Source organism: Mirounga angustirostris, unplaced genomic scaffold, assembly GCF_029215605.1.
Source record: "Mirounga angustirostris isolate CCGP_5_RB_7025 unplaced genomic scaffold, mMirAng1.0.hap1 SCAF_2, whole genome shotgun sequence".
NCBI classification, from domain to species: Eukaryota; Metazoa; Chordata; class Mammalia; order Carnivora; family Phocidae; genus Mirounga; species Mirounga angustirostris.
Window position 1 is genome coordinate 127,241,796 of NW_026991710.1, and position 21,452 is coordinate 127,263,247.

Below are 21,452 nucleotides of genomic sequence, written 5' to 3' on the forward strand. Positions count from 1 at the left end.
CCTCTCCCCCTGCTTGTGTTCCCTCTCTCTCTATCAAATAAATAAATAAAATCTTAAAAATAAATAAATTAATTAATTAAATTAAATATTAAAAAAAAGAATGTCATCAACATACTGGGGGACTGTCCCCCTTTCTAAGTGTAATCCTCTCAAATCTTCACTCAAAACCTCTCCAAAAAGTGGGAGAGATTTTAAACCCTTGGGGCAGAACAGTCTAGCAATACTGCTGCTTTTTTTTTTTTTTAAGCTTTTTTTAGTTATTTGTCAGAGAGAGAGAGAGCACAAGCAGGGGCAGTGGCAGGCAGAGGGAAAAGCAGACTCCCCACTGAGCAAGGGGCCCAATGTGGGACTCCAGGACCCTGGGATCACGACCTGAGCCGAAGGCAGACCCTTAACCAACTGAGCCGCCCAGGTGTCCCAATACTGCTCCTTTTGATACAAGTCCGGGTCTTCCCATTCTAAAGCAAATGGTTCTTTTGAGCCCTCATCTAGGGGTATAGAGAAAAAGATATCTTTAAGGTCCAGAATGATATAAATCCTGTTACCTCTCGGGAGGTGAGTGAGCAAAGTATAGGGGTTTGGGACCAAGAATGGATATCCTGTGTAGCCTCATTTATTGCCCTAAGACCTTGGACAAATGGATATTCTTCTGTTCCTGTTTTTTTTTTAGGTAATTTTGGAGTGTTACACAGAGATTGGCCAGGTCTTATCAAGCCTTGTCTTAGCAATCTATTGCAAGTTCTATTTCTTTCTTTGTCTTCAGTCTAAGGGGGTATTGTTTTACTTTTGGCCAGCAATCCATTGAATTTCTTAAAACCTTTACAGGTTGGGCATTCACAGCTCAGCGTATTTTCTCTCCCACCTAAACTTCTGGTCTCACTTAATCAAGTATGTGGGCAGGAGTAGGTTCTAGCACAGGAGGATCCTCATTAAGGAATGCCAGAGTGTAGCCCTCTGTGATTTGGGCACATTTATCTCAACTCTACATTGGTTTAGATGCATAGTGGCTCTGAACTTGACCAGCAGATTTTTCCTTAACAGAGGGATCAGGCATTCCAGACCATACATGGAGTGTTTTAAAGTTTTTTTTAAAACTGTTTCACAGGTCAGAGGTCAAAAAAATTTTCTTATATTTCCCTTTCCTGACACCTCCTTGATGTTGCATTCTCTCTTGGAGAGGGGGCCCTTCTGAATAGTCAACACTGAGAATATAGCACCAGTATCCATCTCCCACTATATCTAAGGTGACCCAGGGCTCCTGTCAATATTCTTCCTCAGTCACCAGGAATTGAAAGGAAGAAGGTTTAGCTTGGGTCTTTCCTACCTGGGGACAGACGGGGTATCTCCTCTTCCAATGTCCCTCCTTTTTACAGTATGCACATTGGTTGGGTCCCAGCTGGGACACCTGGGCTGATCTGCAGTGGTACTGTCCACAGGGCAGCCTATTTCTTCATCTTTCTGTCTTCTTTTATTCTTCTGCCACATCCTGATTTTTGAAGACCCTGAAGGCCACCCCAGCCAGTTGGGAGGTGGGGGTGTTAGGTCCTACTGCAATCTTTTGAAGTCTGCGGTAAATATCTGGAGCGCCTTGAGATAAGAGATAGGAGTTTACTACTGTAGCATTTCCTGGGTCCTTAGAGTCCAGGGTGGTATATTGCCTAAGGCATTCACTAACTCTTTCCAAAAAGGCAGATGGATTTTCATCCTTTCCTTTAGTATGTTCCTTACCTGGCCTCAGTTAACTGGTCGAGCCACTGCAGCCTTCATACCTTTGAGGAGCAGGTACTTATAATGTTCCAGCTTTTTCCTGTCCCCCCAGGCATTTGGGTCGCAGTGAGGATCAGTGGTTGGCACTGACAGCTCAGCAGGTCTCCAAATAACACTGTTTGGCTGGGTGTCATGCTACTTGTCTGCTTCCTCCCTAGCTTTGGGCAGGGCAATTGCCTTCTCTTCCCCTGTAAGTAGGGTAGTTAATAGGCTTTGTCTCAGTAAATGCTGTTATCGTTCATAAAAATAGTGTTCATCAGGTTAACAAAACCCTCTGGGTCAACCCTAAGTCCTTGAGTATTTTGCTTCCAACCATACAGGTTAGAGGTAGAGAAGGGTAGGTACATGCATAATGATCAAATTTCCTTCTGGGACCTGCCTCGGAGGGCATACATTCTGAGTCTGATAAGAATGGCCACTCCTAGGGATGCCTGGGTGGCTCAGTGGGTTAAGTGTGTGCCTTTGGCTCGGGTTGTGGTCCTGGGGTCCTGGGATCGAGTCCCGCATCGGGCTCCTTGCTCAGTGGGGAACCTGCTTCTCCCTCTGCCTGCCGCTCCCCCTGCTTGTGCTCTCTCTCACGCTCTCTCTCTCTCTGACAAATAAATAAAATCTTTAAAAAAAGAAAAAAAGAATGTCCACTCCTAGTACTGGCGAGGCTGAGCACTGGGAGCTCATCATTAGGTTCTCCTTTCCCTGAGTAAGGTGGAGGTGGTTTAGGTGGATCAGGAGAATAAACGGAGTGGATCCAGTGCTGACTTGGGATCTGGAGGGGATGGACTTGCAGGTGGGGCTGAGGGCTGGGGACCTGTTCCAAATCCCCGGGGCAAAGGGAGCTCTAAGGGGTCTTCAAGGTGTTCTTCCCAAACAGGGAGCATGATCTTATTCCCTGGGCTAGATAGTTGAATATACTTACGCCCATATTTCTTCTGCATTTCCTTACTTTGGCATAGGGCCATAAAGCATTGTCCATAAGGGATCTCATCCCATTTTTCTTCCTTCCTACAAAGTAGATTTAATTAGAGTATGGTATTATAATTTAACAAGACATTTTCTGGCTATTTCTCCTGGTCTTCTAGCAGGTATCGTGGCCAAGCAGTATTACAAAAAAAAAAGCAAGTTGTTTCTTTGTCATTGGGGTATATCCAAAAAAGCTTCTAATGACTCAGGATGCACCTCAATGGGATACGGAGGGGATTGATGTCCAATTCCCCATATCCTTAGATCTCTGTTAAAGATTTGTTTCTAACCAAGAGGTCTGCAATAGGGTTAGTAGAGACACAGATTTGGCTATTCTTAGCTCACTGAAAATTTGCTTCTCTAGAGAGTTGGTAAGTAAGCTCTTTCAATTGATAATTTAAAAGTACTCATTCAGGGGACGCCTGGGTGGCTCAGTCGTGAAGCATCTGCCTTCGGCTCAGGTCATGATCCCAGGGTCCTGGGATTGAGCCCCGCATCGGGCTCCCTGCTCAGCAGGAAGCCTGCTTCTCCCTCTGCCTGCCACTCCCCCTACTTGTGCTCTCTCTCTCTCTCTGACAAATAAATAAAATCTTAAAAAAAAATAAAATAAGGGGCGCCTGGGTGGCTTAGTTGGTTAAGCAACTGCCTTTGGCTCGGGTCATGATCCTGGAGTCCCGGGATCGAGTCCCGCATTGGGCTCCCTGCTCGGCGAGGAGCCTGCTTCTCCCTCTAACCCTCCCCGCTCTCATGTACTCTCTCTCTCTCTCATTCTCGCTCTCTCAAATAAATAAATAAATCTTTAAAAAAAAATAAAATAAATAAAATGAAAGTACGCATTCAGTTGCTCAAGTATGCCAAATCGGCACCTCTCTACAGACAATTTCTAGATAGATAATCTCCAGGACCTGAGATTTATCTCATTGAGACCTTCAAGGATTAGGCATCCCTGATCAGCTTCCAGGACTTGGGAAGACAAGGATGTCTTACAATCCCTCAGATTCTCCAAATGTACCAGACTATATAGCTGTGCAGACCCTGAGTCCTTCCTTTACCCACTTGAGATAGGGGCAGAACCCTAAGGTCAATTTGTGGGGTAATTGCCACTCACGTTTCTGAAGGGACTCTCTAATTAAAATGTCTGGAGTGGCTGCTGAGACTGTTCAGGGAGTCTAGATGCACAGATCCGACAAATCAGGCTCCAAGAGGGATTCTCTTATGACTTTCCCTGCAGGTTCCCTAACAACATAGACGAATTTGCACAGCTGAACTCCCACTGCCACTGCCCACTGTGTTGCCTGTGGGAGATGGAGAAACTCAAAGGGGTGAAGCAAGAGGTCCCATCTGGGTTGCCAAATTTATTACCTGAAACTGGGTAAGCCTCTTGGTAGGTGTTGAGCCAAAAGACACAACCAAGCCAAAGAATGGGAAAAGGAAGGGTTTACTTGTAACAAGAACGGGAGAACATCAGGGGTCTTTCCCAAAGCAGTGTCTTCCCAACAACAAAATTGGGAAAATTTTAAGCTAAGGGTTCATGCATATTCATGAAGGACCTTGTGCAATGGGGAATACAGCATGGAATTGGGGCAAAGATCCTCTTAAAGTGACTTAGTCCAGATCAAAGTCACCAGGGCTGGCAAGGGTCAGCATCATCAATTCTCTGGTTCCTGTGGGTCTGGTATCTGAATGCTCAAAGGGGTTTTGATCCTGCAGAGATAACTCAAGAGTGTGCAACAGGTCAATCCTCACTCTTGAATACTATTAGGTTCTCTCCCGGCCTGATAGCGGCTGCTTGTTCTTCCATTCTTTCACAAGATGGTGGGGGGCCTAAAATGACTTTTTTTTTTAAAGATTATTTATTTATTTATTTATTTGACAGAGAGTGTGAGAGAGCACAAGCAGGGGGAACAGTAGAGGGAGAGGGAGAAACAGGCTCCCCGCCAAGCAGGGAGCCCGATGCAGGGCTCGATCCCAGGACCCTGAGATCATGACCTGAAGCCGAAGGCAGACGCTTAACGATTTGAGCCACTGAGGTGCCCCCTCAAATGACTTTTCTTATGTCGAGAAAGCTATGTCTGTCTTTGTTTTTGGGGAGACCCCTAACTTTCTACTTATACCCTGTCCCCACATTATCGTGTACATACTTCTGTTATGGCCCGATAGTACCACATAGTATTTGTAGCACTCAATTTACACATGTCTCCCTTACCATATTGGAAGACGAGGAGCCATTCTTTGACATTTTTGTGTTCTCAGCGCCTCTGTCAGGTGGGTGGCTCTCAGCGGATGCTCTGTCAATATTTGAGTGACAGGATGAGTGAGTGAATGAATGGATGGATGAATGGATAAAGATTGAATAAATGAAAGGGTACATGCAGACTTAATAAGAGCAAAGACTTCAAGTCAACAGTGTGTACCCAGGGAACAATGGCAAGAATGACCTGCATGAAGCATGTATGGAGTGAGCCAAAAGAAAAGGGGCTAATAGACTTAGGCCAGGTAATGGAAGGCCTTGAGTGGCAAGAAACACTTGTCTGTTCATTCATTTTGTTCGACAAAAATTTGCTGTAAACTCTTTTGGGTAGTGTGGGTAATATAAAGCTACAGTCTCTAGCCCAGTTGTGGGGGAAAGGTTGCCCTCCCAAGAGCTACACTGAAAGGCAGACAGGGCAAGAGTGGCCAGAGAGCTATAACCAAGGAGCGTAGGAGTTAAGGGATCAATACATCACTTCTGGTTGTGCTGATGGAAAAGCGTCTGAGCAGGCCTTCAGGGTACGCGGACCAGCGGAAGGCGGGACATCAGCAAGGAAGCAGACACGGGACTATGCAGGCATGGAGGGGAAGCCGAGAACGGCTCCCCAAGGCTGAAGCAAATTAGGAGACAGGCATAAGGTGGAAGATAAAGATGTAAGGAGAGGTTGGGTGACGGTTTGGAGGGCATTTTTTTTTTTTAAAGATTTTATTTATTTATTTGAGAGAGAGAATGAAAGAGAGAGAGCACAAGAGGGGGGAGGGTCAAAGGGAGAAGCAGACTCCCTGCTGAGCAGGGAGCCCGATGCGGGTCTCGATCCTGGGACTCTAGGATCATGACCTGAGCCGAAGGCAGTCACTTAACCAACTGAGCCACCCAGGCACCCTGGAGGGCATTTGTTAGGCTAAGGCAGTTATAGTCGACTCCAGAGGAGCTGAGGAATGTGTGGTGACTTGCTGTGTGTTAGGGTAGGGCTAATTACCAGGAGTACAGACAACTGTCAGCCCAGCCCTGGATAAAAAGCCGAGGCAAATCTTTTTGACAGACCTACCTGAGGTTTTGAAATTTTTTTACTCCATAATTAAGTGTCAAATGCTGAGATTGTTTCTGAGGTTTATACCTGGTGTATGGTACGTGCTGGAAGGCTGGTTTGTACAAGCACGCCCTGGATGCCCCTATTAATCACTCTCTTGAGAATATAGATATCCTGTCGTCCCTCTATATTCACATCAAGCAGGGTACATAGAAAAATCATTGGAGGTCAGGGGCTCCAGGGGTGGCCAAGCCAGAGCATCTCCTTGGTAACCGAAGAATGTCTGGACCTGATCTCCTTGGAATGCTGGCCATTCAAGGAGGGAAAAGGCTGCAGAGAGTTGTTAGGCTAGTTGCTACAGTATAAAAGCTTGCTGCATGTACGTCCCAGCTGCAAATGCTTTGTTCGGTCTGCTGTAAGTTTCCCAATAAAACTATATCTTCCTTGCTGTCACTGGGTCATTTCTTTAGTCTCATTTCTTTGGTCCCATCAGCCACCCTTGGCTTAGAGTCTGCCAGTGTGCAACTCCACAATCGCTGAGCCACCCAGGAGGCCAGAGAAACTTGTGAGTACCGAGATGTCAGAAAGGGAAAAAGGGAAATCTGCGGGGGGATGTCCTGAGTTGGTCATCAACCTTTGTGTGGGGAGGAATGGCTCATGTAAGCCTCTTAAGTAAGTTCCCTAGACATAAGAAAGAGGCATCTGAGGGACGCCTGGATAGTTCAGTCGGTTAAGCATCCAACTCTTGGTTTCGGCCCAGGTCGTGATCTCCGGGTCGTGAGATCCAGGTCCCAGTCGGCTCCATGCCCAGTGCAGCATCCGCTTGAGATTCTCTGCCTCTCCCTCTCCCTCTGCGCCTCCCCTTGCTTGCTCTCTCACTCAAGTGAATAAATAAATAAATAAAACCAAAAAAAAAAAAAAAAGAAGAAGAAGAAAGAGGCATCTGAAGGGGAAATTCTGACTTGGTCATTGAAGTCCCTGTGGGGAGGGATGGCCCGTCGGTCAGATACTGGTGGACCGCTGTGTGCAGAAGGGATGCCCTGAAAACACCAGCCAGTCTAATGCACTCGTTGGAGGAACTGCGCTCTGTGGCAAGGAAGGGAAACACATGGTAGCCACAGTGGACTGGCCTCTACCATGGGTAGTTCGGCCGGCCACCAAGGCTCGACCAGAGGCTGAAGGTCGTGTCTAGAGGTTAAAGGATGAGCTACGATTAGAAAAGGACGTGAAAATATCCACTAGCCTGATGACTTTGGGGCTGCTGGGCTAGATAGGAGAACAGAAGCTAGAGGATTTAGCATGCTGTGTTGCAAAGCTAGGAGGACACAAGACGCCAAGGGTTAAGATCCCGGCAGATGTAACAAAGCCTGATTAGGGCACAAAGGGGTGGAAGCTCTAACAAGTGATGAAAAAATATTGTGGTAATTGATGAGAAAACAGACAAAATGCCCAGTGTTTTCTAACCCCTAATGAAAAGAAAAATTTTAAATGCAATTTCTCCCAAAACTCCTAGGAGAAAGTTTGCATTCTTTCTTTGGGAGGGGCAGAGGGCGAGGGAGAAGCAGACTTCCTGCCGATCAGGGACCCTGATGCAGGGCTCAGCGCGGGACTAGATCCCAGGACCCTGAGATCTAAGCTGAAAGCAGACCCTTAACCAACTGAGCCACCCAGTCGACCCTAAGTCTTTTATTATTTAGAGGGTTACTGTTTTACTCTGACATCTTGGCAAAAAAGTGTTCCTACAAAAGTGCTTCGTTTTCCAGGAGATTCGTGGAAAAGACTTTGACAAGTGCAGGTTTTTGATAACTAAGATCAATTTGCCTTCATGTAGGAGGGACAATGATAAGCCTTTCAAGTGCCCTTCCAAGGCTACCTGCAGAGCCCCACAATATGTCATGGGATGGTAGCTGGGGACCTCTCCCTGTTCTCCTTTCCCACATCAGTGAGGTGAGCCCATTGCACTGAGGATATAATGTTAACATGTGAAGACTGCCTCTGCTGTGGGGCATCATGCAGGCTTTGCCAGAGCATCTAGAAGGGAGAGGATGGACAATGAACCCATAGGAAATTCAGGGCCCTGGCTTATCAGTCAAGTACTTGGGGGTTATCTGGTCGGGTAAGACAAAAGGTGTTCCTGCAGCAGTCATTGATAAAACACAGACATACCCATGCCCCACCACCCTAAAGCAGTTGCAAACTTTCCTCAGTCTCTTAGGGTATTGGCGTCCTTTTATCCCTCACCTGGTTTAATTGCTTTGGCCCTTTATAGATTGGTACAAAAGGGAGCCCATGGGACTGGTCCTCCAAGGAAAGCAAAGATCTGAACAAGCCAAGGTAGCTGCTAAACAGATCCAAGCCTTAGGCATTCTCGTACAAGGATAACCACGTGGCAGCCAGTTACCAAGAAGGGTTTGGATGGTGCTGTGGCAATTCCACAATTACAGAAAGGAGCTGAGACGTGACACAGTGTTTTAGAACAACAGCTGTGTGTTACTTACCATGCCTTACAGCAAGTAGAAGACACAACTAAAGGGATCCCAGTAACTGTTCCCACTCGGTAGCCTATAGCAGGATGGCTAAAGGATGCATTCCAAAAGCCCAAGGCAGGCAGCGCCCAGACCCAAGCTATAGTCAAATGGCATGCTTACTTGCAAGAACGTAGTACCCGACAGTCCGGTGCCTTAGTGGGGACCTGAACTCCATTCTTGGCCCCGTAACTTACGTTACTGCCGAAGAAGAGCCGTTAACTGAGTCAGCTGAGCCACCACAGCTGCCATCCTTTGTGCAGGAAGGAGACAGACCCATCCCTGAGCACGCCTGGTATGGTGATGGCTCAGCAAGGGGCAAACTCTGTGCCATTGCCATTCAACCCTCAGCTGGAAATATCTGGATAGCCTGGCACTGGGCATAGAGGTCAACGAGCTGAACTTCGAGCAGCATGAATGGTGCTGCTCCATGAGCCTGACCCCATTATTATATGCACAGATAGTGGGGCCGTTTACAGAGCATTGACCATGTGGCTTCTCCAATGGGAGGCCCAGGACTGGATGGTGGTGGGGTACCCACTCTGGGGCAATGGCATGTAGAAGGACATACTCCAGCGTATACGAGATATGAACACCACTGTTTACCATGTAGATGCCTACACAGCATGCACCCCACCTGGTAATCAACAGGCTCATGAGTTGGCCCACCTCTGCCTCCTGGAAGATTTGATGACAGAGACATCACAACCTAGTAACACAAGAAGGTGGGACACAGAGGACAACAGACCTTGTGGGCCATTGCTAATAACTGGGGCTTACTGCGGTGTTACAAAGACTTTGTAACCGTCTGCTAACAATGCTCAACCTGTGCCCAGGAATAGCCACGACTTTTGTTGAGTGACACTGGACAGATAACAAGGGAGTGGCGCCCCATCCAGAGATGGCAGACTGACTACCTCTGTCCCCTGCCCCTCTCTGATGGTTGCTATTATACTTTGATGTGTACTGACACTTATTCAGGACTCCTGCAAGCCAACCCTGGTAAGCGTGCTACGCAGAAGGCTATCATCCTTGGTCTAGAATAGTCGTGTGCTGCCTATGAGGTGCCCACTGACACTGGCAGTGACCAAGGCTCCTACTTTACAGGACATGAAGTGCAAGAGTGGGCCAACACTCAGACATCCATTGGCATTTCCATCTACCATACAATCCCACTGCAGCTGGATTGACAGAACTCGTGAATGGACTGTTGGAAACAACTGGGACAAGAAATCCATTCACTGGCCTTTTGGACAAGCTACGTGTTGATAGGACTTTAAATGAACAGGTACATTCCAATCAGTCGAGTGCCTATACTCTACTCCCTCAAGGACCTGATGTCACCCTTAGAAGACAAGTTGACAGCATGAAGGAAGGATGTTTTCTGCTGTAGGTAAAGGCACAAAGTAACCTTTTATTGTCCTTGCCACAAGATCCATCTGCCTGGGAACATATAATTAGATGGCCCTGGAAATGGCAAAGAAGTCCACAATGGTTCCTGTTTTTGGCCTAATGGGGACTAGGAATAGAACAGGACCTACCCATCACCCCATTTCTTCACCCCACACCACCAAAGAATGAAGGTACACAACCCCAGGCCTCTCATGAAGAAAAGGACACTATCACATTCGCCTATGAAACATTGTTATACCCCCACTATCCTTCTCAAGTTTGCCCCACTGTATAACAGAGGGGAGGCCAATGATTGATTACTATCCACCTGGAGCCAAACCACAGTTGGGTGGTGTGATCTCAGAACAACACCACCTCCTGCATTCTATTAGACAATCACGACTTGCCTTTTGTGGTGCCTACTAAACAGCTTACATTTTGCGTTTAGATTCTACATAGGAAACCCATTCCCCCATTGGGCCCTGACCATGGCTTCTATACAGGATAAGACCAACTGTTGGGTATGTAGTGAACTCCCCCATCAGTGACTGTGGGCCTCCTCTGGCAAGTCTAAATTGCCAATCTCGGCACTTGGAAATGCTTCTACACTTGGTATAACACCTCCTTGCTCCTACCTGGACTGACACTTGTTCCCCAGGTATCCAGGCTCCCCCTCCCAAAAGACATAAAGAAGAAAAATTTCCAATTGATATGAGAGCAGATAAATAAGACTCTGCCAATAGAATATGCCTTTTGGGATGGCCTGGGATAGTTAACCACAACCCAGGTACAAATTATGGGAGTAGCCCCATCATGCATAGAGCAGCAAAACAGGACCATAAATGCTACACGTCATAATATGGGGTGGATAGCCACATGGCTAAGGAGACAAAAGGTGCCTTCCCTTCTCCATGGGAGTGGCTATGGGCATAGGGTACCCATGGCTAGCTCTACTTACTCTATAACCAAACTGATGCTGCACCTGGGGGCACCCCTACCTACCAGGCTATATACCCCCACCTGCTTACAGGACAAATCTATCAATTGGGATGTGGTCAGGCCCTGACACAGAACCAAAAGAACATCTTGGTGGTTCTATCCCCTCTCCATTTTCTCCCCTTTTGTGGCCACCATCAGTGTAGATGGGAGTGTAGATGGCAGACAAACACACAGCTGCCACCTTTAATTCCACCTGTAAGGCAATCACTCTCCTTACTGAAGAGAGTTTCCAAATAAGACAGGTAGTTCTGCAAAATAAAGTGGCTCTTGATACGTTAATTGCAGCACAAGGAGGGGCATGTGCTCTCATCAAGACAGAATGCTGCGTGTATATACTGGCTATTCCCGCAACATCTCCCAAGCCAGAGCTAGTTTATTATTACTATTTTTTTTATTGTGAAAGATTTTTATTTACTATTATTCTTCAAGTTTATTATTTCACTTAAAAGTTGGTTGTTGGAATTCTATTTCTTTTTTTTTTTTTGTAGTTTTAAATTTTATTATGTTATGTTAGTCACCATACAATACATCATTTGTTTTTGGTGTAGTGATCCATGATCCACTGTTTTCGTATAACACCCAGTGCTCCATGCACTACTTGCCCTCCTTAATACCCATCACCGGGCTAACCAATCCCCCCTCCCCCCTCCCCTCTAAAACCCTGTTTGTTTCTCAGGTCCATAGTCTCTCATGGTTCATCTTGTGGGGAATTGGAGGGAGAGATGAACCAGAGCTAGTTTAAAAACACACATTAAATGTATTGATTCCCTGACTACTGACCCTGGTAGTGCTCAGTTAAATCACTTGCTTTCTTTCTGGCAAAATGTTGTCTACAGTTTTTTAACCATTTGTGTTTTCCTATTATTTGGATGCTGTGGCTTATACTGTTGCTGTGGGATTTGGTTGCAATGCACCTTGCCATACTGGCCCCAGGGATATCTCAGAAGAGAATGTACAGGCCATTCAGGGTATAGTATGGAGAGTATGGTATGTGCTGGAAGGCTGGTTTGTACAAGCACACCCTAGAGAGAGTGAGAGCAGGAACACAAGCACGGGAGTGGGAGAGGGAGAAGCAGGCTCCCCGCTGAACAAGGAGCCTGATATGAGGCTCGATCTCAGGATCCTGGATCATGACCCAAGCTGAAGGCAGATGCTTAATGACTGAGCCACCCAGGTGCCCCTATAATTTTGGTTTCTAACTTTATATTTGCTTTCTACATAATTAAAGAGACTAATGCATTTATTAATTTAAGTTTTTTTAAACATTTTATTTATTTGAGAGAATGAGCGAGAGAGAGAGCACAAGTGGGGTGAGGGGCAGAGGGAGCAGACTCCCCGCTGAGCAGGTAGCCTAACGTGGGGCTCGATCCCAGGACCTTGGGATCATGATTGAACTGAAGGCAGATACTTAATCGACTAAGCCACCCAAGCACCTTGAGACTAATGCATTTAAAAGAATTATTAGTTTGGGTGCCTGGGTGGCTCAGTTGGTTAAGCGACTGCCTTCAGCTCAGGTCATGATCCTGGAGTCCGGGGATCGAGTCCCACATCGGCTCCCTGCTCAGCGGGGGGTCTGCTTCTCCCTCTGATCCTCTTCCCTCTTGTGCTCTCTGTCTCTCATTCTCTCTCTCTCAAATAAATAAATAAAAATCTTTAAAAAAAAGAATTATTAGTTTGTGCTTTGGGCCACACAATGCATAAAGATGTAATTTTGTGTCATCAGTAGCTAAAAGGGTGGGGATGAAGCTGTAAAGGAATAGAATTTTTTGTATGTTGTTGAAGTTAAGCTGATAGAAATTCAAATTAGAGTGTTCTAACTTTAGGATGTTATGTAATCCTCATGGTAACCACAAGGAAAACAGGTATAGAATATACATAAAATGAAATGAAGAAAGAATTGGAATATTTTACTACAAAAAATAAACTAAGCACAAAAGAAAAAAGTAATGTAGGAAATGAGGGACAAAAAACCCCGATATGATATGAAAACAAAGAGCAAAATGACATAAGTCCCTTATCAGTAATTGCTTTACATGTAAATGGATTAAGTTTTCCAATCAAGACAGAGATTGAGAGAATAATAAAACATAATCAGTAAAACCAGCTAACCAAACAAACAAATAAACATACACATGATCAACTGTATGTTACCTACAAGAGACTCACTTTAGGAGAAAATATTTGCAAATCATATATCTAATAAAGAATTAATATCTATAATATATAGATAATTCCTGCAACTTAACAAATATAACAAAAAATAATGATTCAAAAATGGCAAAAGACTTGAATAGACACTTCTTCAAAAAAGATATACAAATGACCAAAAAGCACATGGAAAGATGTTCAACATCATTAAACATTAGGGAAATGCAAAGCAAACTACAATGAGAAACCACTTCATACCTGTTAGGTTGACTATAAAAAAACCCGAGGAAATAACAGTGTTGCAAGGGTGTGGAGAAATTATAATCCTTGTGCACTAATAGTTGGTGGGAATTTAAAATTGTACAACTGCTGTGGAAAACAGTATGGTGGTTCCTCAAAAAATTAGAAATAGAATTACCATTTAATCCAGCAATTCCACTTCTGAGTATATACCCAAAAGAATTGAAAGCAGGGTTTCAAAGAGATATTTGTATACCCATGTTCATAGCAACATTCTTCCCAATAGCCAAAAGGTGGAAGTAACCTAAGTGTCCTTCAACAGATGAATGGATAAGCAAAATATGGTATGTACATTCAATGGAATATTATTCAGCCTTAAAAAGGAAGGAAATTCTGACATATGTACAACATGGTTAAACCTTGAGGACATTATGCTAAGTGAAATAAGCCAGTTACAAAAAGACAAGTACTATTTCCACTTACATGAAATATATAAAGTACTCAAAAATCATAGACAGAAAATAGAATGATGCTTGCCCAGGGCTGGGAGGCAGGAAGGAATGGGGAAGTACTGTTTCATGGGTATAGAGCTTTAGTTCTACAAGATGAAAAGAGTTTGGGAGGTGGATAGTAGAACAACATTATGATGTTGTTTAATACCAATGAATTGTACACTAAAAAATGGTTGGGCGCCTGGGTGGCTCAGGCGTTAAGCGTCTGCCTTCGGCTCAGGTCATGGTCCCAGGGTCCTGGGATCGAGGCCCGCATCGGGCTCCCAGCTCTGCGGGAAGCCTGCTTTTCCCTCTCCCACTTCCCCGCTTGTGTTCCCTCTCTCGCTGTGTCTCTCTCTGTCAAATAAATAAATAAAATCTTAAAAAAAAATGGCTAAGATGATAAATTTTATGTTATGTGTATTTTGCCACAGTAGAAACAATTTGGAAAAAAAAAAGGAATGAATTATTGACCCATGCTACAACATGGATGAACTTGAAAACATTATGCCAAGTGAAATAATCCAGTCACAAAAGGACAAATATTATATGATTCCACTTACATGAAGTACCTAAGTAGTCAGAAAATAGAGACAGTGGGTGCCTGGGTGGCTCAGTTGGTTAAGCCACTGCCTTCGGCTCAGGTCATGATCCTGGAGTCCCTGGATCGAGTCCCGCATCGGGCTCCCTGCTCGGCAGGGAGTCTGCTTCTCCCTCTGACCCTCCCCCCTCTCATGTGCTCTCTCTCTCTCTCATTCTCTCTGTCTCAAATAAATAAATAAAATCTTTAAAAAAAAAAGAAAATAGAGAAAGAAAGTAGAATAGAGAATAGACAGAAAGCAGAATAGACAGAAAGCAGAATAGAATGGGGAGAGGTGGGAATGGGGAGTTGGTTAACGGGTACGGAATTTCAGTCTGGGAAGAGGAAAAAGTTCTGGAGATGGATGGTGGTGACGGCTGCACAGCAATGTGAATGCACTTAATACCATTCAACTGTACACTTCAAAACTTGACGTTGTGTGTGTATTCCTCAATTCACTAGCAGCTCTGAATCGAGAGACTTACTTAGGTTATCTTCTGCTCCCAAATTATGGGAGAGAGGGGAGGAGAGCCCCTGCTAGAGATTCTTATTCCTTTGAGTGACTGTTAGGTACCTCTAGTATCCTCGAAAGACAGCCCTTGCCATGGTTGGGGAGGCAGACCTGAAAACAGTTTTATTTATTTTTATTTTTTTAAAGATTTTATTTATTTGTCAGAGAGAGGGAAAGAGAGAGAGAGGCAGGCAGAGGGAGAAGCAGGCTCCCTGCTGAGCAGAGAGCCCGATGTGGGGCTCGATCCCAGGACCCCAGGATCATGACCTGAGACAAGGCAGCCACTTTAACCTACTGAGCCACCCAGGCGTCCCAGGAAAACAATTTTAAAACAGCGCGAGAGAAGAGTAAAAATGTCTGGAAAAGGCAAAATCCACATAGCCAGAAAGCAAACTGGTGGTTGCCAGGGCCTGGGGGAAGGGGAATGGGTAGTGAGTGTTAATGGGGATGGGGTATCTTTTGGAGTGAAAGTTCTAAAGTTAGATACTGGTGAAGGTTGTACAATCTTTTTTTTGTTTTTGTTTTTGTTTAAAGATTTATTTATTTATTTGGGGGGGGGCAGCACGGCACACACACACAAGCAGGGAAGGGGCAAAGGGAGAGGGAGAAAGAGAGAATCCCCAAGCAGACTCCCTGCTGAGTGGGGAACCCAATGCAGGGCTTGATCCCAGGACCCTGAGATCATGACCTGAGCTGAACTCAAGAGACGGATGCCACCCAGGTGCCCCAGTTGTACAATCTTATGAATGTATTAAAAACCATTGAACCGTATTCTTTAAATGGGTGAATTTTATGGTACCTGAATTATCTCTCAATAAAGCTATTATTAAAAAAAAAGAACATTTAAAACTAAAATAAAGAAGAGAAGCTAGAACCAGGCACACCTCTGGGGATTATAATGGGTCTCAAGGCTGCCAGGACTCGCTATTTGCCCTTCTCTCCTTTACCCTGTTGGTGGGGAACATGGCTCCTGACAGCTTCAAATTCATATCCTTCCTGCATGTGACCCAACAGGCAAGAGTGAGCTTCCTCCCCAAAGCTTCAGTAGAAAATTCTGAGTAGAGGCTTGGACTGACTTTGTTTGATTCCTGTGTGCATCCCAGCCTATCACTGAAATGGAGTGGGTGCTGGGGTTGGGGATGATCAGCTCAGCCTGGGTTACATGGGTCCCCCTGGGGCCAGGGGGCCTGGGGCTGTTGCCAGGAAGTGTTGAATAGCACAGGACAAAGGCAATAACCTCCACGCAAAAGCGAAAACTCTCATGTAGCTGTTCATTTGATTTTGGCTAGAACTCTGAGGATTTCTTGATTTAAGCTCCAAAAGCTTAAATATATGATTGGGTTCCACTTTAATGCATAAGAATTAATTCTGTCCCTACGGTGCACCTTAATTATGTCTTAATTATTTCTAGGTCACTGGCCCATAGTCTGAGTCCTTCAAAATGTTTAATTTAAAAGGTGTTCCTTTTTATCTTTAATATCTGTTTTTCTTGAAAGATTTTATGCCCTTAACTCAGAAATAGAAATTTCAATATCTGGAGGCCAGGCTTATGCTTTAAAAGGCACCCACAGTAGATCTGTGTTTGTTCCCCTAGAGACAAGGTAGTGACTTGGTCATAATGCATCAGCTGCTAAAATGTAGCAGTCCCATCAGTATCTGAACTTGGAGTGGGAGCACTGATGTCACTCCTGCTGGGTCAGGGCTGAAGAGTGAATGAGGGAGGATTTAATTGTTTATTTGTAAGCATCCAACATTACTTAGATCCTGTTATTGTTCTTTCATAAGCATCCAATATTACTTAGAATTGTATCCCCAAAATTCTTATGTTGAAGTCCTAACCCCCAGTACCTCAGAAAGTGACCTTATTTGGAGAGAGGGTCTTTACAGATGTAATCAAGTTAATCAGATCATTAGATCACATTTGGAAACAAACATTCACACAAGGAGAACACCATGTGAAGCTGAAGGCAGAGATCAGGGTGATGGTTCTACATGCGAAGGAGCGTGAAAGTTCCCAACAAACCACCAGAAACTAGGGGACAGATATGGAAAAGATTCTTCCCCACAGCAACTCTGCTAATAACCTCGGTTTCAGACCTCTAGTCCCTGGGACTGTGAGACAATAAATTTGTTGTTTTAGCCATCTAGGCTGTGGTCCTTTGTTATGGTAGCCCTAGCGAACTAACATGGATCCTTTGTAACAATGGTGTAAATTTAACTAACACTCCCAGGGTTGGAGAACACACCTTTCCCCTTGTCTCCTTGGCCTAGAAGCATGCCTCTCTCTGCCCACTTGAAGCTGTGCATCTTTACCTCCTCCAGCCTTACTCCCCTCCTATCTCACCTTCCAATCCTAATCCCCTTTTGCCTATCCCGCTATTCCCAGCCTCTCTGACATCTGTTCTGGATCCTCCCCTATTACCAATCCCCACAGTAACACCACTGTGTCACATCCTTATAGATCAAAGTCTAATTTGGAAGTCATCCTATTCCTGGTGTGGGCTGAATGCAGGTTTTCTAACACACTCCCAGAAAGCACTTAAAGGAAGAGTTCCTTGAAGGAGCAATGAGGGGGTGACATTCCCAAAGCCACACTGGGCAAGATTTAACCCCAAGTGAGAGAGGACTTCACATCACAGCCACTATCACCCCTTTGCAAAAACCACAGTGGGAAGGGGCAAAGGGAACTATCCTTCACCAAAGCTATCCTTCTGGGATTTTGGATAATTCATTTCTTCTGGCTTTGATTTCCTTATTATGGGAGTAAAACCAAATGGTTAAAATGTAGGACTTGAGATCAGAAAGATCTGGGTTCTAGAGGTAGCTCTGACATGTTCTGGTTGTGTGATGTTATGGAAGCTACTTAACTTCTGTGAGCTTCATCTGTATAAGAGGAATAATAATTTTTATATCCAGGGGTGGTTATGTGGATTAAATAAGGTAATAATAGTTATAGTTTTTGAAAACTAACACTTATGTACATGATACCATGCTGCAGGAAGAACCTCATTTAAAAATGCTTTCAAGGATCTAGGTATCCAGCAAAAACTTCTAGTATGGCAGAATAGAAGAGATAGGCAACCTACGGAAACATTTTTCTTCCTTATTCAGATATTTCGAATAAAAGCTACTATATCAAATATACTTGACTAAGAAGGATAAATCACAACAAAATTTAAGGGTCTATTCAATTTTTTAATACTCTAATTATGTTGTATTTTATATTTCTTGAAATAAAAATGAGTCTCTGTCGGAAATATTTCAGTTCCAATCAATTTTTATATGGTTGCACTTTGTAGTGGATTGTGCCTATTTACGTACAGTGCACCTAGACCTTAATTCAAACAATTCACTCACCATTACTCTACATCAGTGCTTCTCAACCAGGGACAATTTTTCCCACTAGGGAACATGTGGCAATGTTTGGAGACATTTTTGTTTGTCAGGATAGGACAGTCTCTCACAACAAAGAATTATCAAGCCTGAAATGTTGAGGTTGAGAAATCCTTCCTCCTCTCCCCACCCTCTCTCTCTGTATATAACGTATTTATATAAAACAAATGTATAAAAAGGATTTATATATAACATCTATAACAAATATAGAGATTTTTAAATATAAATATATAGACATGCAAATGTACAGTCCTCAAAAGAAACAGTGAAAGCGAGCTACATAATGAAAGAGAACTTTTCCAAAGAAAATGCTGATGGGGAGGGGAGGTGGTGAGGTTGAACTGTGTGTCAGAAGAGTCTGTCTGTGGAGTCAGGAAATGATCAGGACGTCAGGTTTCTGAGCAAGTCCGCCAACTTTCCAATCCATCTGCCAAGAGCGGAGCCCAATTCTGCCTCAGCCGAGTGACCCATCTGTGAGCCTTGGCTATTGGAGACAAAAGTGTTGCTATCTCTTGGTAGAGCTGGGCACAACTGCAGAGCAGGGCACACTAGCATTTTTGTTAGGAGTTGGCAAGTTCACAATTAGCCCAATTGTTTTGGAAAGTGTGCGAGTGCGCTCTTGCTTCATGTCATTAATGTCTGCAGTGTGCTAAGAATAAAAGGATGGCTGGGGGAGGGGCACACAAGTTTTAATTATTCAAATACATGCAGAATTATACAGCCTTAAAGACTCCATTTCTGAGGCTCCTTCCTGCAGCGACACAATGCATCGGATTCTACCAAGTACACAAAACAACTCCCTTGCTTTGAATTAGGAACTGAAAAGAGGTCCGTTAATTGTTTTGGGCTCCCAGGTGATCATTTGGTCATTCCTGTTGTGGGGGGAAAAAAAAAAGAAAAAAGAAAGACAGAAAAAAGAAAAAATCGGAAACAACAAGACTGGACTGGTAAAATTCCCTTGGTCTACTCCACCACCTCTTTTTTTTTTTTTATTATATTGCATCAGCTCAGAGGCCGTCTCCCATTTTAAGTCCTATAGTTTGTGCAGCCACGTTTATCAACTGCTGATATCATTGCATTCTCTTCTTCTTCTTCTTTTTTTTTTTAGCTAAAATAAATATGTAGGGCCCTATTGTCCCAATACCAAAAGACTCACTTTGTGACAGGTTTACCTCTTACATCTTCAGAGCAGGATAATCATGTCAGGCCACCAAGATGCTATTTTGTGTTGAGTTTCCAGGCCAAGCAGTGAGTCAAAGTGGAATGCTGCTCAGTCTTATGCGTAGTAACCAGCACATATTTAACAATATGATACATAAACATATGTTAGAGATCTATAAATATAAAAGTAATTATAAATACATAAATGAGGATGAGGATTAACAGATTTTTTACGGGAGTGAGTCAGAGGTAGTATTTATGGTGAAGGGAGTAGATCAAAAGACTATTCTCTAGCAACCTGTTAATAGAGTTTCAGGCTTTCAAGATTATAATCTAGTTAGGGAGATGAATTACAGTGATAGTAGAGAATTAATGATTGCTAAATAGTTTAGTCTTAATTATCATTGCATGGTAAGTTTATAAAAGGAAAAACAATTGGCTTTAGTAAATGCTTTACTCTGTGAAGCAATTAGAAATAATATGGGACGAATAATTCATATTATAGAAAACTAGTTAAGCTAAGGAGACTAAAGTGATATTACACACACACACACACACACACAGAGAAACAACTCCCCTGAACAAGGGATGACAATCAGTCAAGAGCCATAATATGTGCTGGGCCCTGTGTCAGGTACTGGGGGCACCCAGTGCCCAGTGTATCATTCTTGCTTTGATGGAACTCACACAAAAGCATTTTAGGGAATTGATTTAGTTGCAGTCCATAGGACGGACAGGAATGGGGAGAATCTAGAGTCAAAGAGATTAGCTATGGGGCGCCTGAGTGGCTCATTCGGTTGAGTGTCCCACTCTTTTTTTAAAAAATTTTTATTGTTATGTTAATCACCATACATTACATCATTAATTTTTGATGTAGTGTTCCATGATTCATTGTTTGCACGTAACACCCAGTGCTCCATGCCGAACGTGCCCTCTTTAGTACCCATCACCAGGCTGACCCATCCTCCCACCCCCCTGAGCATCCCACTCTTCATCTTAGCTCAGGTCTTGATCTTGGGGTTGTGTGTTCAGGACCCACGTTGGGCTCCACACTAGGTGTGGAGCCTACATATAAAAGAGAGAGAGAGAGAGAGAGCAGCTATAAGGATGTGTTGGGAGATGATGAGGGCCTGGGCTGGTGTGGTAGTCTTCAAGAAAGCAGAGAAAAGTGAGTCTGGAAGGCACTGAAGTACTTGGAGCCTGGAAAACAGATTTGAAACCGAAGGAAGCAATAGGGAAGGCATGGCCATAGGAACAATGGCAGTGCCATCAACTGAAATGGGGCATTTGCAAAGGCAACCAAATTGGAAGAGTGGAGATTATGAATTTTTGAAGATATTGGACACGAGGTAGTGTCAGCATGTACATGTCGAAATAAAGAGTAGGAAGGTGGAACTATGGACCGATGCAAGATGGATAAGAATGAATGAATTCTACAAGAACTGAGGAGACACAGAGACAGAGAGAGACAGAGACAGAAGGGGTGGGGATTAGAGTCCTGGCCACATCACCCTCAGAGTTAGGAGTTGGAAGGGAGGAGAGAAGAATCAAAAGGAATTGAAAAGGTCAAGAAGAAGTAGGAAAATGTAGTGTCATTGACTCAAAGGGTGGAAAGAATTTGGAGTGGGTTGCCAGGGTGGTTAAATGCCACTGAGAGGCCACAGAGAATGAAAACCAAGATAAAGCCGTTCATTGTATAAGATTGCACTCTATAAAACAGGCTGTGGGTTTTTTGTTCTAAAATTAAATAAAGGGCGCCTGGGTGGCTCAGTCAGTTAAGGATCTGCCTTCGGCTCAGGTCATGATCTCAGGGTCCTGGGATCGAGCTCTATATCGGGCTCCCTGCTCGGCAGGGAGTCTGCTTCTCCCTCTTCCTCTCCCTCTGGCCCTCTTGTGCTCTCTCTCTCTCACTCAAATAAGTAAATGAAATCCTTTAAAAAATTAATCAGATATTTATAAGCTCTGAAACAAACTATACATGCAAATGAACAATATCTAAGATTCAGT